This window comes from Vipera berus (assembly GCF_964194415.1).
Source record: "Vipera berus genome assembly, chromosome: 6".
Classification (NCBI taxonomy): Eukaryota; Metazoa; Chordata; class Lepidosauria; order Squamata; family Viperidae; genus Vipera; species Vipera berus.
In genome coordinates this window covers 36913157-36931695 of record NC_138208.1, presented here as the reverse complement: position 1 = coordinate 36931695, position 18539 = coordinate 36913157, and the positions used below count along the sequence as shown (strand labels likewise).

Sequence of the window (18539 nt, the reverse complement as noted above, 5' to 3'; positions counted from 1 at the left end):
AAGGCTGATTCAGTCTCCAAGTTGTCAGGATACAATTTCATATTACCTAAAACCATGTATCTTATTAAATATCTATAGAGGAGAAATAAAGTAGGAATAACTATGAATATGAAAGAATGGAAAGTGTTATTTAAATCCAAAGAGTTCTGCGTGTATAACAGAGATGTAATAAAAGGGATAAAATGTTAATAAAAGTAGAATGAAACATATAGCCCGTGATAATTCTTCAAGCTTCTCCATTTGTATATTCTTATACAAAGAGTTTCCTAAACCATTTCAGTTCCTACTTTGTCATCATGACCTTTGTCAAATAAAACTAGTTATGGGTTACTTATTTATGTACTAATATTTACATTAAGTGAAAAGCAGGTTAGTTTAATCTTTACAAATATACTCCTTTAAAAAAGATTTTTGATAAGCTTGGTTGAAAAGCTAAATTTGTCAGAATCTCTCACTTTAATCATAATCCATTAAAATACTATAGTTGTCAAAAAGAAGATAGTACTAAGCGTATGAATTCATTTATATGAAGCAATTCTTATGTTTATATTTTTAAGTTTTCTAACGCAAGTCCAATTGCTTATAAATGTGGGTGAGAAGTTATTTTTTTCTCAGAACTAGAAAATTCTCTTCTAGAAATGCAATGGTAAAAGAGTTACTCTTGGGAAGCAATCTTGCCAGCAATTTTCCATCAGCATTAAACTTTTTGTTGTTGTTAGCTGTGAAGTCGTGTCCGACCCAACGCGACCCCATGGACAATGTTCCTCCAGGCCTTCCTGTCCTCTACCATCTTCTGGAGTCCATTTAAGCTCACGCCTACTGCTTCAGTGACTCCATCCAGCCACCTCATTCTCTGTCATCCTCTTCTATTAGACTCTTCTCCAGTGAGTCCTTCTGTAATATATGTGAGTTTAAACACTGTTAAACGTAAGAAACGCAAGTGACAGCTCTTTTGACAGCTGACAGCTCTACACACGGTTTCCGATGACAGCTCCACATGCGGTTACAGATGACAGCTGAATCTGACAGCTGCGCACGTGGTCTGCGCGGATTGGATGAAACCGAAACGGCAGGAGAATCCAAGGACTGGGATTGGCTAGAGGCTCGCCGGCGCCTCTATATAAGGGGGGTTCAAACTTGCTTGTTCGTTCCTGTGAGGCAATAAACAGCTGATCAAGTTCAAGCCTGCTGTCCTCTTATTTTACCGGGAACCCGCTGCAGACAATACATCTGGCGACGAGGGTGGTACTGCTTCACGGAGCTATATAAGAGCGAAGTCACGAGCTGACTAGTCACTGAGCAAAGTCACTGGGGAAACTAATTCCCGAAGTAACCGTGAAGCAGTAATTACCGAGACAGCATGGCAGCAGTTGGACAGATCAAGGAGTTCGACCTCAAATACTCAGAGCGATGGGAATCACACCTAGGACAAGTCGAAGAACAAGAAGACCACCAGCATAACTACAGGACTACGTTTGGCTGAAACCCAAGGGTCAGGCCAAATGAACGTCAGAACACAACACCATGTAAATAGTTAACTGTTTAATTCTTTGGGGGGGAAGGGATGTAATATATGTGAGTTTAAACACTGTTAAACATAAGAAATACAAGTGACAGCTCTTTTGACAGCTGACAGCTCTACACGCGGTTTCTGATGACAGCTCCACACGAGGCTACAGATGACAGCTGAATCTGACAGCTGCGCACGCGGTCTGTGCGGATTGGATGAAACCGAAACGGCTGGAGAATCCAAGGACTGGGATTGGCTAGAGGCTCGCCGGCGCCTCTATATAAGGGGGGGTTCAAACTTGCTTGTTCATTCCTGTGAGGCAATAAACAGCTGATCAAGTTCAAGCCTGCTGTCCTCTTATTTTACCGGGAACCCTTCCTTCTCATCAGGTGCCCAAAGTATTTCAGTTTCAACTTCAGGATCTGGCCTTCTAAAGAGCAGTCACGGTTGATCTCCTCTAGGACTGACTGGTTTGATCACCTTGCAGTCCAAGGGACTCACAGGAGTCTTCTCCAGCACCATAGTTCAAAGGCCTCAATTCTTTGGCGCTCAGCCTTTCTTATGGTCCAACTTTCATTGCCATACATTGCAACTGGGAAGACCATAGCCTTGACTATACACACTTTTGTTGACAGGGTGATGTCTCTGCTTTTTAGTGTACTGTCTAGATTTGCCATGGCTTTCCTCCCCAGGAGCAAGCGTCTTTTAATTTGTTGGCTGCAATCCCCATCTGCAGTGATCTTGGAGCCCAAGAAAATAAAATCTGTCACTACCTCCATTTCTTCCCCATCTATTTGTCCGGAATTGAGAGGGCCGGATGCCGTGATCTTGGTTTTCTTAATGTTAAGTTTCAACCCAACTTTTGCACTCTCCTTCTTCACCCGCAACAAGAGGCTCTTTAGTTCTTCTTCACTTTCTGCCATTAGAGTGGTATCACCTGCATATCTTAGGTTGTTGATATTTCTTCCGGCAATCTTAATTCCAACTTTTGATTCATCTAGCCCTACCTTTCTCATGATGTGCTCTGCATATAAGGTAAATAGGCAGGGCGACAGTATACAGCCTTGCCAGACTCCTTTACCATTTTTGAACCAATCAGTGGTTCCGTGTCCAGTTCTCACTGTTGCTTCTTGACCCGCATATAGGTTTCTCAAGAGACACATAAGATGGTCTGGTACTCCCATCTCTTTAAGAACTTGCCACAGTTTGTTGTGATCCACACAATCAAAGGCTTTGGCATAGTCAATGAAACAGAATTAGATGTTTTTCTGGAACTCCCTAGCTTTCTCCATAATCCAGCGCATATTGGCAATTTGATCTCTAGTTCCTCTGCCTCTTCAAAATCCTACCTGTACTTCTGGTAGTTCTCGATCCACATACTGCTGGAGTCTAGCTTGTAGGATTTTAAGCATAACTTTACTAGCATGTGAAATGAGTGCAATGGTGCGATAGTTTGAACATTCTTTGGCACTGCCTTTCTTTGGAATTGGAATGTAAACTGATCTTTTCCAATCCTGTGGCCACTGTTGAGTTTTCCAAATTTGCTGGCAAATTGAGTGTAGCACTTTTATTGCATCATCTTTTAAGATTTTGAATAGCTCAGCTGGAATACTGTCACCTCCACTAGCTTTGTTGTTGCTCAGCTTTTCTAAGGCCCACTTCACTTCACATTCTAGGATGTCTGGCTCGAGGTAAGTGACCACCTCATTGTGGTTATCAGGGACCTTAAACTTATTCTTGTGTAGTTTTTTTGTGTAATTTTGCCACTTCTTCTTAATCTCTTCTGCCTCTGTTAGGTCCCTGCCATTTTGGTCCTTTATCATGTCCATTTTTGCATGAAATGTTCCCTTCATCTCTCCAATTTTCTTGAAGAGATCTGTGGTCCTCCCTATTCTATTGTTTTCTACTATTTCTTTGCACTGTTCATTTAAAAAGGCATTCTTATCTCTTCTAGCTATTCTCTGGAATTCTGCATTCAATTGGGCGTATCTTTTTCTCCCTTGCCTTTCACTTCCCTCTTTTCCTCAGCTATTTGCAAAGCTTCCTCAGACAGCCATTTTGCTTTCTTGCATTTCTTTTTCTTTGGGATGGTTTTAGTTGCTATCTCTTTTTCATTGAAAAGTTTTAAAATACATTTAAAAAAACATGAACTCCCTCCCTCCCCCTCCCCCCACTTCCCCTCCCTCCTCCTCCCCCCCCCCGACTTCCCAGAGCTGAATACAGGGTATAAACTTTAACCAACTTAAGCTAAAATATGCTAACCAACTAAAAAGACACTTTAAATTCTATCGCACTTTAACTCCTCTTAACATAACTAAATAACTAAATAATAATAACTAATTAATAATACATCATATAATACTAATACTTATTCATATACTAAATGAAACTTTCTAGTCCCATATTTATTCTGAATATAATCAATCCATCTTCTCCATTCCAAAAAATATCTCTGTTGCAATTGTTCTTTCAAATAAGCTGAAATCTTTGCCATTTCCGCCAGGTTTGAAACTTTTAAAGTCCACTCTTCTATAGTAGGCAGTTCCTCCTTCTTCCAATATTGCGCAAACAAGAGTCTTGCTGCCATAATTAAATTTAACACCAATTTAGTATCTATAACAGTATAATCTGTAATAATACCCAATAGAAATAACTTTGGAGAAAATCTTATCTTTTTCTTAAATATCTTCTGCATATTCCACCAAATTTTAATCCAAAAAGCTTTAACTTTTTTACAAGTCCACCATATATGATAATAGGTTGCATCATCACAACCACACCTCCAACATTTAGGCTGATAATTTGGATACATATATGCTAATTTTTTAGGATCTAAATGCCATCTATAAAACATTTTATAAAAATTCTCTCTTAAATTTTGTGCCTGTGTAAATTTCACATTTCTGACCCATATCTTTTCCCATATATCTATCGTTATGGGCTCCTGAAAATTCTGGGCCCATTTTATCATGCAATCTTTAACAAGTTCCGTTTCTGAATCTATTTCTATCAGTGCATTATATATCCTCCTTATATGCGCTGGACTTTGATCTCTTATTTGTTGAACCAAATTTTCATCAGTTATCGAAATACCAACTTTCTGATCTTCCTTCCATCTAGCTTGTAACTGCCCATACTGAAACCAAGTCCACACTATTCTTTCTTCTTTTAAAATATTAAATGGCTATAATCCTGTATTTAGCTCTTGGAAGTGGGGGGGGGGAGTGGGCGGGTTTGGGGTGGGGGGGATTTGGGGATATATTGTAAAACTTGGTTTTTGTAAAACTCTTTAATAATATATATATATTAAATGGCTTTAATTGCCATACATTCCTTTCCATTCTAAGAATTTCTTTATATGTGATCACATCATGTTTAAATCCCACACTTATATTTTCTATTGCATGTTTAGGTATTGCCCAAATTGGTATTTTATAATTTAGCTTATATCGATATTTTTTCCAGACTCGCAACAGGGCATACCTTAATATATGTGTCTTAAAGATATTATCCACCTTCTTATCATATAATAAATATGCATGCCAGCCAAATAATAAATCAGATCCCTCAATATTCAATAATCTCCCTTGTGTTAGATTAAACCAATCACTAATTAATGATAAAGCCGCAGCCTCATAATATAGTTTAAAATTGGGCATTTTAAGACCACCTCTTTCACGTACATCTTGCATTATCTTAAATTTTACTCTTGGTCTTTTCCCTGTCCAAACAAATTTATTAATACCTTTCTGCCATTCTTCCAAATTTGAATCTTTTTTGAGTATAGGTATCATTTGAAACAAAAATAAAAATTTTGGTAAAACATTCATTTTCACTGCTGCAATTCTTCCCAATAAAAACAATTGTATTTTTTTTCCAACTATCTAACTCTTTTTGTATTTTTAACCATAACAATTCATAATTATTTTTATATAATTTTGCATTTGAAACTGAAAGATATACCCCCAAATATTTAATCTTTTTAACTATTTCAAATCCTGTTAATTTTTCTAGGACTACCTTTTGTTCTGTGGTCATATTTTTAGGCAATATTTTAGTTTTTTGCGTATTTATCTTAAATCCAGAAACTTTTCCATATAACAATATTATCTCCATCAAGTCTACTGATGTCAGTTGACTTAATGTAATAACCAAGTCATCCGCAAATGCTCTCAATCTATAATCTTGATCTCTTATGTTAATTCCCTTAATTTTATTTGAATCATGTATCTTAATCAATAATATTTCCAGTGTTAAAACAAACAACAAAGGTGACAACGGGCACCCCTGTCTTGTACCCTTTTCAATATTATATGTTTCTGTCAAACTACCATTAACTATTATTTCAGCTGTTTGCTTCTGATATATTGCTCTAATAGGTTGTAAAAACTCATCCCGAAACTCCATCTTCTCTAATACTTTAAATAAAAATTGCCAATTCAATTGATCAAAGGCCTTTTCAGTATCCAAAAAGATCAGCGCTGCAGAGACCTGGTTATTTCTCTCCAAAAATTCCAATAAATCTACAATATGTCTCACATTGTTTTTCATTTGTCTATCACTTATAAATCCTGTTTGATCACTATGAATCATTTGCTGTATAACCTTAATTAATCTATTTGCTAAAATTTTTGTAAATATCTTATAATCAGTATTTAAAAGCGATATTGGTCTGTAATTTTTGGTTTGGGTAAGATCTTGATCTTCCTTTGGAATCAACGATATAAAAGCTGTTTTCCACAATGGAGGCACTTGTCCTAGAGATAGAATTGTTCTAAATAATTCTTTTAGAGGTTCCACCATTTCTAACTGTAAATTTTTTATAATAAATGGCAGTCAAACCTTCTGTTCCTGGTGCTTTACCCACTTTAAGTTGTTTAATTGCTAAAATAATTTCTTCAGCATTTATCAATTGATTCATCCCTTCCCTTTGCTCTTGTGTAAGTACAGGGATATTCACTTCTTGTAAATATCTATCTATATCTAAACCTTGAATTCTATCCCCAGTATATAACTTAGAATAAAATTCAACAAAAGCCTTTTGAATATAATTCTGCTGAAACACCTCTTTTCCCTTGTATTCTATCTCATATATGTTACGTGACCTTTGTTTCTTCCTTAACAAATAAGCTAGCCACCTACCTGGCTTATTAGCATTACAAAAAGTATTGTGTTTAACATACCGTAAGTTAGATGCCACTTGATCTGCCATCAACATATTAAACTGACCTCTTAACAAAGTAATTGCTTCCTTCGCCCTCTTATCAGATGGGTTCAAAATTAAAGCCTTCTCTTTGCTTTTGATTTCCTCCTCTAACTCTTTACGCTTATATTCCAATCTACATCTATATTTATTATTCAAATATATTAACACTCCTCTCATATAGGCTTTACTTGCATCCCAAACCATTTCAATAGGAGTACCCTTATACATATTTATATTAAAAAATTCTTTCATCTGTTTTTTACATTCATCCACATTTTCTTGATATCTAAACAAATTTTCATTTAATCTCCAAGACCTTCTATCTTTCCTCTCCTTATCCAATTCCAACCATACTGGACTATGATCTGATAAAGTTCTTGGACATATCTTGATCTTCTTAACCCTAGAAAAAAATCATTAGTAGTTAATACAAAATCAATCCTAGAAAAAGATTGATGTCAATCAGAAAAAAAGGTAAAATCTTTTTCTTCCAAATTTCGTTCTCTCCAAACGTCTCTCAATTCCAAATCATCTTTCATCTCAAAAAAAGATGTAGGCAATCTGGCATGATTTGAAGTACTTTTAAAAAGACCTTTTTTATCTTTCTGTGTGTCCAGCACGCCATTCCAGTCTCCCATCAAAATACATAATTTATAATCCCATTGAATTATTTTATTATGTAAAAATTTATAAAATTCTCCTTGTTGATTAGGTGCATATAGTCCAACTAAAAGTATTTTCTTGCCTTCTATTAAAAGTTCAATTATAACATATCTTCCTTGTTTATCAGCTTCAATTAGATTGGCTGTTAAATTCTTTTTTACATAAATAACTACTCCATTTTTCTTATCTGAAGCAGACGCACTAAACTGTACACCCAGTGTGGAATTTATCAAATACTTTTGGTCTGATACACGAATATGCGTTTCCTGTAAGCACACAACATCATTTTTAAATTGTTTCAAATACTGAAATACTTTCCTTCTCTTTTGCGGGGAGTTTAATCCATTAACATTCCAGATTAGAAACTTTGTCGCCATCTTTTGCGACCTGAAACTTTCGGAGCATGTCTTGCAAAACCACAAGCACCTGCCTCTTCGGTCTCGCTCCTCCCATTGCTTCACTATAAGTAGATTCTTGAGATATAATTGTGGATTTCTGTTCTTGTTCTTGTCTCATTCATTTGGTTGCAGCCCACGTCATTCTTTGTTCCTTAACCTCTTCTGACGATCCCTGGGGCTGCACCATTTCCGAAGTTTGCTGAAGTTCTTTAACCATCCACGAGATAACTTCTTCATCTCCCTGTATACTCTCCATTTGTGTCTGTCGCGCTCCATCTTCCTTCCTTCCTTTAAATTCTGGGGATGGCGGAGAACCTGCTTTCAGTATATTAGAATAAAAATCTCGTGCCTTCAAGACTGTATTGAGACGATATCTCGTACCTGAATAATTTACCACCAAACCTATTGGTATCTCCCATCTGAACTGAAGCTGGCGTTTCTTTAATTCATCTGCCAAAAAAGTAAATTCTTTCTTTTTCCTTAAAATTCTTGGTGGAATTTCTTTCAAGATTAAAACTTCTTGATCAGCAACTTTAAATCTATTATTATAAAAAGCTTGAATAATCACATTTCTGATCGAGTTGCTATCTCTTGTACAATGTTGCGAACCTCTGTCCATAGTTCTTCAGGCACTCTGAAGAACTGGTGGTGAGCAGGTGGTGTGTGTTGCTGGCCGTCGGGCGGCACAGGTTATCCTCATGTCGCCTGTGTTTTGTGGGGCCAGCTGCACTCGAGCTGCTGAACTTCGCCAGCTGGTATTTGACCCGTTTGTTATCCAACCTTTCTTGCTTTGGAGAAGGACTTTTGCAGCCGGAACATCTGTTATTTTGTCATCTTGTAGGCTTTTTATGCCTTGGCAATTGCTTCTCAAACTCCTCTTTTCTCCCATGACCCCACAGGATTCAGAAGGTCCCGGAGTTGAGTCACTCTGAGAGAGTGGCTCAGTTATACCATCTGCTACCCCCCTAGAGGTGAGAGATCTAGGGAGGTATGCCTACCTGGGGTTTGTATCCTGTTCCGCTCCCGGATAGGTCTGGGCCCGCTGTGAAAGGGCGGTGGCCGACCTGCTTCAGAGGTCACCCAGGAGGTTGCCCAGCTCAAGTGGCAGAGGAGCTGGTGGACTGGATATTGTTGACCTTCCATTTTAGATCCTCCTGATTGACTATGGGACTGCCTTGCTGGACCTTGCTGGACTTATTCGCTCTGAGGGGTGCCCCCCCTTCCTGGGTGCGACCCGCCTCTGTTTTTACCTCTCGTCTTGATGACGGGCCCAATTATTGGGACCCTGAGAGATGGTTGGGCAGGGATAGGAGCCTCTGTTATAAATTCAACAAGAGGCCCCTGGTTTGTTTTTTATCCAAATATTTTGGAGGGTTAGGGAGGGGGAGGGATTGCAGGTTTGGTCGGAAATTGGGGGGTATCCACCAACTGCTATTCAGGCCAGGCCTGGGACAGATCACGGTGGGACGGGGCTTGGATTGGTGGCCCCTGGGGCCCCGGAGAGTGGTGTGGGATTATCTATTCCCACGATGTTAGGGAATGGCAGCAGGCATTCGAACAGAGGGCTGTATCAACACCCGGGAGTGTGTCCCTGCTGTCTTCAAGCGGTGATGCGCTCCGACCCTCTGGTTTCGTCCCGTGGTTCCAGGAATGAGGATGAGCAGCCACCTGAGCTCAGGCTTGTGTATTTTAATGCCAGGTCCGTAGTCAATAAGGCTCCTCTCATCCGTGATCTGGTTGAGGAGGAGCGTGCGGACCTGGCTTGCATTACGGAGACCTGGTTGGGCCCAGAGGGTGGTGTCCCTCTGGTCGATCTCTGCCAACTAGGTTTCCAGGTGCTTCACCGGCCTCGGGCTCAGGGTAGGGGCAGGGGTGTGGTGGTAGTTGTGAGGGAGACCTTATGTCCGCGGGAGGCCACCGTTGTCCAAATATCCGGGTGTGAGTCTCTCCTCCTGAGATGTGGCCCCAGGGCTCAGTTGGGCTTGCTGCTGGTGTACCTTTCACCTAGTAGCGTAGCAGCAGCCCTGCCTGAGCTTCTCAACATCCTCTCGGGGTTGGTGATTGAGTTCCCCAAATTTATGATTTTGGGTGACTTCAATCTACCATCCCTGGGGGGATCATCTGAGTTAGCTCGGGAGTTCATGGCTTCCATGATGGCCATGGACCTGATGCAAGTAATTCAGGGCCTGACTCATGGGGGGGGGGTCACACGCTCGATTTGGTTTTTCTATCTGGATGATGGTTAGATGATCTGGGTGGGGGTTCTCCAATTGTTATGCCCCTGTCATGGACCAATCATCATCTCCTGCGGCTGGTCTTCCGTTTCACCACTCCCCGTCGTGGGGTCATTGAATCAACAAGATGGTTCCGCCCTGGGCGCTTAATGGACCCTGAGCGGTTCCAGGCAGCGCTTGGGTCCCCACCTGCCACCTTCGCTCACAGCTCGGCCGATGCCCTAGTGGAAGCCTGGAAAAAGGCAGCCATGGAGGCACTCGACCAAGTTGTACCCATGCGGCCCCTGACCCGGTGCAGATCCCAGTGGGCTCCATGGTTCTCCACGGAGCTCTGGGAGATGAAGCGTCGGAGACGGGGCGTAGAGAGCTGTTGGAGATCCAGCCAGTCTGAATCTGACCGATTGCGACTAAGGTCCTCTATGAGGTCTTATCTCGCGGCGATGAGGACGGCAAGGTCTAATTACTTTGCTACCCTCATCGCGTCCGCAGATAATCGCCCGGCCGCCCTGTTTAGGATGACCCGCTCCCTCCTTAATCAGGAGGTGAGGGAGGATCCATTGCAGGGTCATGCCGAGGAGTTTAGCCAACATCTGTCAGACAAAATCGCTCGGATCCGGACCGGTTTGGACCCCGACTGGGCAGAGTCTGATGGTGAGGACATGGGCGGTCTTGGTGATGTTATCTGGGAGGAGTTCGACCCTGTGACTCTGGAAGATGTGGACAGGATCATGGGGAAGCTGAGGTCTACCACATGTTTATTGGACGCGTGCCCCTCCTGGGTGGTCTATGTGGCTCGGGAGGGGACACGAGGCTGGCTCCAGGCAGTGATAACTGCTTCTTTGAGTGAGGGTAGTTTTCCCGCCGCCTTGAAGGAGGCGGTGGTGAGACCCCTCCTCAAGAATCCTGCCCTGGACCCAGCTGTTTTAAACAACTATCGTCCGGTCTCCAACCTTTGCTTTCTTGCGAAGGTTGTTGAGAGCATGGTGGCGCATCAGCTCCCTTTGTTCCTGGAGGAAGCTGATTATCTGGACCAATCGGGCTTCAGGCCCGGGTACAGCACGGAGACGGCATTGGTTGCGCTGGTGAATGATCTCTGGCGGGCTTGGGACAGGGGTTGCTCCTCTGTCCTAGTCCTGTTAGACCTCTCAGTGGCTTTCGATACCATGACCATGGTATCTTACTGCGGCGTCTCAGGGGGTTGGGAGTGGGAGGCACTGTCTTGCAGAACCTCCTACCTCCTGGGACGTTCGCAGTCAGTGTTGGCAGGAGGGCAGAGGTCGGCCTCGAGGCCTCTCGTTTGTGGAGTTCCTCAGGGGTCGGTCCTCTCGCCTCTCCTGTTCAACATCTATATGAAGCCGCTGGGTGAGATCATTTGTGGTTTTGGGGTTGGGTATCATCAGTATGCTGATGATACCCAGCTTTTCATCTCTACCCCAAACCACCCCAGTGATGCCCTCAATGTGATGTCCCGTTGCCTGGAGGCGGTTCGGGTCTGGATGGGGAGGAACAGGCTTCGGCTCAATCCCGACAAGACTGAGTGGTTGTGCGTGTCGGCATCTCGGGAAATTCAGATTATTCCACCTCTAACTATGGGGGGTGAGCTATTACCCCCCGTAGATAGGGCTCACAACTTGGGTGTCCTCCTAGATTCACAGCTCTCTTTGGAAGATCATATAGGAGCTGTGACTAGGGGGGCCTTTGCCCAGGTTCGCCTGGTGCACCAGTTGCGGCCCTATCTGAACTCATGACCTCTCGTTTAGACTGCAATGCTCTCTACATGGGGCTGCCCTTGAGGACCACGCGGAGGCTTCAGCTGGTGCAGAATGCAGCCGCGCGAGTGGTGTTGAGGGTTTCCCGATACTCCCATGTAACACCTCTACTCTGCGAGCTGCATTGGCTTCCGGTTGCCCTCTGGGTGAGATTCAAGGTGCTGGTGATGACCTATAAAGCCCTAAATGGCATGGGTCTGGATTACTTACAGGAGCACCTGCTGCCCGCATCAACTTCCCTTCGTCCAGTGCACTCCCACAGAGAGGGCCTCCTCAGGGTGCCGTCGGTCAGAGAGTGTCGACTGGAGACCCCCAAGGGGAGGGCGTTCTCTGTGGGCACACCAGACCTTTGGAACCATTTACCAGTTGAGCTCCGGATGGCTCCTGACCTTCGCTCCTTCCGCCGTGACCTAAAAACTTATTTATTTGAACAAGCCGGCCTGGTCTGATGGGTTTGGGGAATTTTAATATTAATTTTAATTAATTTTACTGTAATTGGGCTTTAATATTTAATTCTATCTTAACTTTTGTACAGTGTATTTTTATTGTATTTATTGCCCTGAGTCCTTCGGGAGAAGGGCGGTATAGAAATTAAATTATTATTATTATAATTATTATTATCAGATTTAATTCCTTAACTCTATTTGTCACCTCTACTGTATATTCAACAGGGATATGATTTAATTCATACCTGAGTGGCCTAGTGGTTTTCCATACTTTCTTCAGTTTAAGCCTAAACTTTGCAACGTGAAGCTCATGGTCTGAGCCACAGTCAGCTCCTGGTCTTGTTTTTACTGACTGTATAGAGCTTCTCCATCTTTGGCTGCAGAGCACATAGTCAATCTGATTTCTGTGTTGACCATCTGGTGATGTCCATGTGTAGAGCCTTCTCTTGAGTTGCTGGAAAAGAGTGTTTGCTATGACCATTGTATTCTCTTGACAAAATTCTATCAGCCTGTGCCCTGCTTCATTTTGTACTCCAAGGCCAAACTTGCCTGTTATTCCAGTTATCTTTTGGCTTCCTACTTTAGCATTCCAAACCTCCATGATGATAAGGACATCATTTTTTGGTGTTAGTTCTATAAGGTGCTGTAGGGCTTCATAGAACCGGTCAATTTCATCCTCTTCAGCACTGGTGGTTGGGGCATAGACTTGGACTACTGTGATATTGAATGGTTTGCCTTGGATTCAAACTGAGATCATTCTGTCATTTTGGGGATTGTATCCCAGTATTGCTTTTCCTAGTCTTTTATTGACTATGAAGGCTACTCCATTTCTTCTGAGGGATTCTTGCCCACAGTAGTATACCTGATGGTCATCTGAATTAAATTCACCCATTTCTGTCCATTTTAGTTCGCTGATTCCTAAGATGTCGATGTTCAGTCTTGTCATCTCTTTTTTGACCATGTCCAGGTTTCCTTGATTCATGGATCTTACATTCCAGGTTCCTATGGAGAAAAAAATCTTTACAGCATCGGACTTTCCTTTCACCACCAGATACATCCACAGCTGAGCGTCCTTTCGGCTTTGGCCCAGTTGCTTCATTCTTTCTGGTGCTACTAGTACTAGCCCTCTGCTCTTCCCCAGTAGCATATTGGACGCCTTCTGACCTGAGGGGCTCATCTTCCAGCGTCATATCATTTTGCCTTTTGGTACTGTCCATAGGGTTTTCATGGCAAAGATAATGGGTTGCCATTTTGTTGTCCAGTGGATCACGTTTTGTCAGAACTCTCTGCTATGACCTTTCCATCTTGGGTGGCCCTGCATGGCATAGCTCATAGCTTCATTGAATTACGCAAGCCCCTTCGCCACGACAAGGCAGTAATCCATGAAGGGGTTTAAACTCTAGCAGGTTAAAAATCATAACTTAAGAATTGGCCTTATTCAATAATTGTGCTAAATAGAAAGTCAGAGTGAGAATGTGGCTTGGCACACATGCAGGGCTTAATTATTTATTTAACATATCTATATGCCTGCCTATCAAACAAAGGCACTGTGGGTAATGCATAAATCAAAAGTATATGTAACAAAATCACCATCCATAAAAATAAAAATAGCAAAACAAGGCTAAAAATTTCATTAACAACAGATATACTCGCTGCATCCATATCACAGCTGCATTAATAAACTGTCCCCAGTGTCTGGGGAAATAGTTTCAGGCTAGAAAGTTTAGGGTCAGGTATCTCAGGGAAGAAGCCATTTAGTAAATTTTATAAATTGTTGTGTAATTCTTTAGAGTAAGTAAATCAGATTGTACTAAACATTTCACAATTACTTCACAATTCCTTTATATTGCCACTCCCATGCCTGGAAATAGTGTATGTACTGTTATGCTCCACCCTTGAAGTTCAGCAAAAGCTTTTAAAACAAGAGTAGAAAGCTTGAAAACTTCTGTTTAGGATTTATTTCCTACAGAGCTTCCTTTGACATGAGTACGGAGACAATAATTAATAGAAATTCTTTTTTTCTTTCTGGTTAATGCTGAATTTTTATTTCATGAGTCCTGAAATAAAGTTTGGTGCATTAGGCATCAGGCTAGAAACTGGGAGAGCTTGAGTTGATACTTAGTTACAACAATCTCATCATCACATTATTATTCTGTAGAACCAACATCAAAAATTCAATATATATTATAGCCTCATGCCGTTTACCCCACACACATGTGCTTTGTTCCGTTACCTACATTTCTTTCTTTTTTTCTTACGGCATCTGTTCCGTCCAGATAAAGAATCTGTGTTGGCAATTCAGGTAAGTGGGGAAGTGTTTTGTTTTTGCTAAGAAGCCAGGAACTATCACACTCATTAGCAGCTTGTTTCTATCCTTAAGTAAGAACCATGAATATAAACCAAACACTCCTTCTAGATAGATTTGGACCTTATCTTTATAAATCTCACTTTTGTACTTCAGTCTCAAAATTTGGAAATAGAAACAACTATGGCAAACTACTGCAAATCAGGGTGGATATATGAAAATGGGAAGAATAAATTTAGTTATCCAAGTGGAAATGGCAAATACAGGAGTCATTCTTAGTTGAACGGTTTAAATCGTCATTCTTTCTTTTTGAACAAAGTGCAAAGACATACTGGAGAACTTGACTGACCAGATTAAACCAGCTTGATGACTGCTTCTCAAGAAAGTGTAAAAGAGTTTATGGGCCAAATTTTTCATTTCCCATCAGAATTATGATTTCAAAGCTATATACATAAACTTTAAGTGAATCTGTCCTAATTAAGACATCTGACAGTACTTTAGTCACACTAAAACAAGTAATAACTATGGAGTAAAACCAAATCAATAAAGCAAACTCAGCAGAATAAAAAATTAAGAAAACTATGACCAACATATTATAAAAAGTTTAAAAGATTGGATATATAGCTAACAGCATGTTGCCAAAGCTTTTCTCTTTAGTCCTGATCTCTTTCACTCAATTCCCTGAGTCGTAAGGGAGAGGTCACTAAATAAAATCTTGATCTGGACAAATCTATGAAGGAGCAAGTCATCTGAATAATGTGGTCACAAATCATTGGAGTTTGCTCTTCCCTTACGGATTTTTCTCCTCTAGTCACAGCTGACTTTAGGAGGTAGTGTTCACCTCTGTTTCTAGGCCATTGAGCCAGAGCTGTCTGAAGACATTTCCATGGTCATGTGGCCAGCATGACATCACAGAACACTGTTACCTTCCTACCGAAATGGTACCTATTTATCTACTTGCATTTGCTTTCAGATTGCTAGGTTGGCAGGAGCTGGGGTAAGTAATGGGAGCTATCCTATTACACGGCACCCAGTCTCAAACTTGGGCTGTTGGCTTTCCTCCAGATCAAGATTTTATTTAGTGGCCTCTCATTTATGACTCAGGGAATTAAGTGAAAGGGATCATGACTAAAGTGAAGAGCTTTGGCAACATGCCTCTTAAACTTTTTGAAACTTTTTTTTATAAACAAGTTTTATTGATTTTTTAATATTTACATAAACATGTATTTGTGAAACAATATGGTGGTTGGGTAGGTAAAATAAGAAATAACCAGTTGTAAATAGTTCAGGTTACATCAACAGAAATGCCCTCTCTAGTTCCCTTAGTGATTACATAGTCAAAATAAGCAAGTTAGTAAACTTCTAGTTATCACCTAGTCAATCAACAAAATTTAAAATATATTTTCAATAATACATATCAATATCCTGTTTTTAAATTTTATCTAATTGCAATAAGATATTCTAGCATAGCCTATAGTATATAGGAAAAAGCTTAATTTTGGGTAACCTACAATTCCCTATTTCAATAAAGAATAATTCTTTTACCTGCAAAACTTATATTGTTCATTACAAAACATTTTACCATTAAAGTCTAGTTTTCATCTTAACAAATCACCAGTTATTAGAAATATATTTTTTGCCTTAACCATTCAACAATTATTAAAATGCTAACTTTTATGTATAAAATTCTAGATTCTATACTATAGTTCAAAAGTAACCACTGAATATTCTATAAGTCATCTTGACCATACATTAATTATTAAAATACTATCTTTTGATATGTCGTTCCAAATTCTATAATATAGTTCGGATTTATATTCTAAAAGCTTACTTTTGTTTTCCTTTACAGATCTAAAAGCTAAATGTAAAATCAGTGATATTTTTAGAGATTCTCCTTTATCTATAGAAAGATATTTTTATAGTCTATCTTTAGGAATCCCAAAAGAGAAACAAGTTCAGTTTTTTAAATCTAACTCTTGCCTTCTCTCAAGCCTCGTCCGGAGAGCAGGAAAACCAAGCAACCGAGATGAGTGCTGAGTTCTCAGGAACAGTTTATTGAGCAGAAGAAAACAAACTCCAAAAGGAATAAAGCCAGCGTTGGCTGCTACCCACACCCAATGCTGTTAAATACATGTTGCACGTACACGCCCACGGCCCACCCAACCGCACCCACATCCGCCCATCCCTTACTTAATGCCTGCTCCTCCCAAGCACCTCCTTTTGTGACACGTCCCGACACCCGGCACCCTCCACCCCCCAGGTGAGTTCCCTCGCGTACGTCTGCCCCGTCGCCGCCAGACGCCACCCCCACACCCGTCCCCAGAACCGGCACCTCCCACCCCGAGGCTTCTAGTGCTGCTCCACCCTGCCGCTCGCCCCCCCCTTCGTGGACCCGGTGAGCTCCTGGCCGAACTGCCTCGGACACGGGCTCCGCTCCCCTGTTCCAGCAGCTCCCGAGGCCCAGTCTGGTGTGGCAAGTCCGCCGGCGCGCCAAGAGTCGAGTCCACAGCTGTTTCGGGCCCAAGGCCCCGCGAGGCCACCGTAGCCGGCAGGACGAGGTCGGGCCGCAGAGCGCACGCGCGCACCACCGAGGCTCCAGCCGGCCCGGCGCGCACGTGTGCAGTCGCGCAGCTCCCAGCAGGCCGCCGTCGCTGCCGCAGCCGTTGAATTGCAGACGTGGCCCGGGCCCCACCGAGGACGTCAGAGCAGGAGGTGAGTGTCGAGCAAGGTGCCGGTGAGTGTCAAGCCCGTGGTGCCGGCGAGCGTCGAGCCCGCGGGGCGCGACATGCCGCCCCTCCTACCAGGGCCCCTCCTGCAGGGGAAGACATAAGAGGTAAGCAGCTGTCCACCCGGCTCGCGGCTTCCACCCGTCCCCCCCTTGGTTTGCCAGGGTGTAATCGGTGGAATGCCCGCACCAGCCGAGGGGCATGCTTCCCACACCCATGTCACCTCCTCTAAGGGATATCCCTTCCACTTGATTAGGTACTGAACAACCCCCCTACGGACCCTGGAGTCAAGGACCTCCTGAACCTCATAATGCTCGCTGTGGGTGGGCCCAGGCCCTCCCTCCCCTACTGCTGTTGAGGCTGTGGTGGCAGGCTTCAGCAAGCTACTGTGGAACATCGGGTGGAGTTTACCTAGGATCTTCAGTAGTTGTAGCCGTACCGTTACGGGGTTAATTACCTGTACCACCTGGAATGGCCCGATGTATTTGGGACCTAGCTTCTTACAGGGGACATGGGCACATAGATACTTGGTGGACAGGTAGACCAAATCCCCCACCTTTGGGACTGCGAACGCTTTTCGTTTTTTATCGGCCTGCTCCTTATACGTTACCGCAGCCCATTCCAGCGCCTTTTTCGCCGCACCCCAGGCCTCCTCAATCTGCCTCATCCACTCCTGAGGCTGACAGGGGGCTCCGTCCCCCAGGCTGCACTCAGGGATGGGGACGAAATCGTTGCCCGTCACCACTTTGAAGGGGGAAAATCCTGTACTACTATGAACAGCGTTGTTATACGCCACTTCCGCAAACGCTAGAAGGTCCACCCAGTTGGTTTGTTGGTACGACACGTAGCAACGTAAGTAACGGTCAACGGCGGCATTGGCCCGTTCCGCCGCGCCGTTGGTGATAGGGTGGTACGCCGTGCTGAGCACCTGTGTTGATCCGATGAATCTAACAAATTCCTTCCAGAAACGCGCCATGAACTGCATACCCCGGTCCGAAATGATACGGTGTGGTACCCCATGTAAACAGTAGATGTGAGTTACAAAGAGCCAAGCCAATCGACGTGCCGAGGGCAATCCTTTACAAGGAATAAAATGGGCCTGCTTAGAAAACAAGTCCACCACTGTCCAAATGACATTGTGGCCTTTACTTTCGGGCAACTCGACGATGAAGTCCATGGCAATGTCTTGCCACGGACGGGTAGGGTCGGCTACTCTCTGGAGGAGACCCAGAGGTTCTCCCACCATGGGTTTGGTAGCGCAAACGTGGCATCGCCGTACGTA

At 42.7% G+C, this 18539-nt stretch overlaps 1 protein-coding gene across 1 annotated transcript in view; it reads right to left on the bottom strand.

Annotated features, from left to right (window-relative positions):
* The window catches only part of ANO6 (anoctamin 6), a 164563-nt gene that overhangs the window by 129435 nt on the left and 16589 nt on the right, over nt 1–18539 (bottom strand). The window lies entirely within an intron of this gene.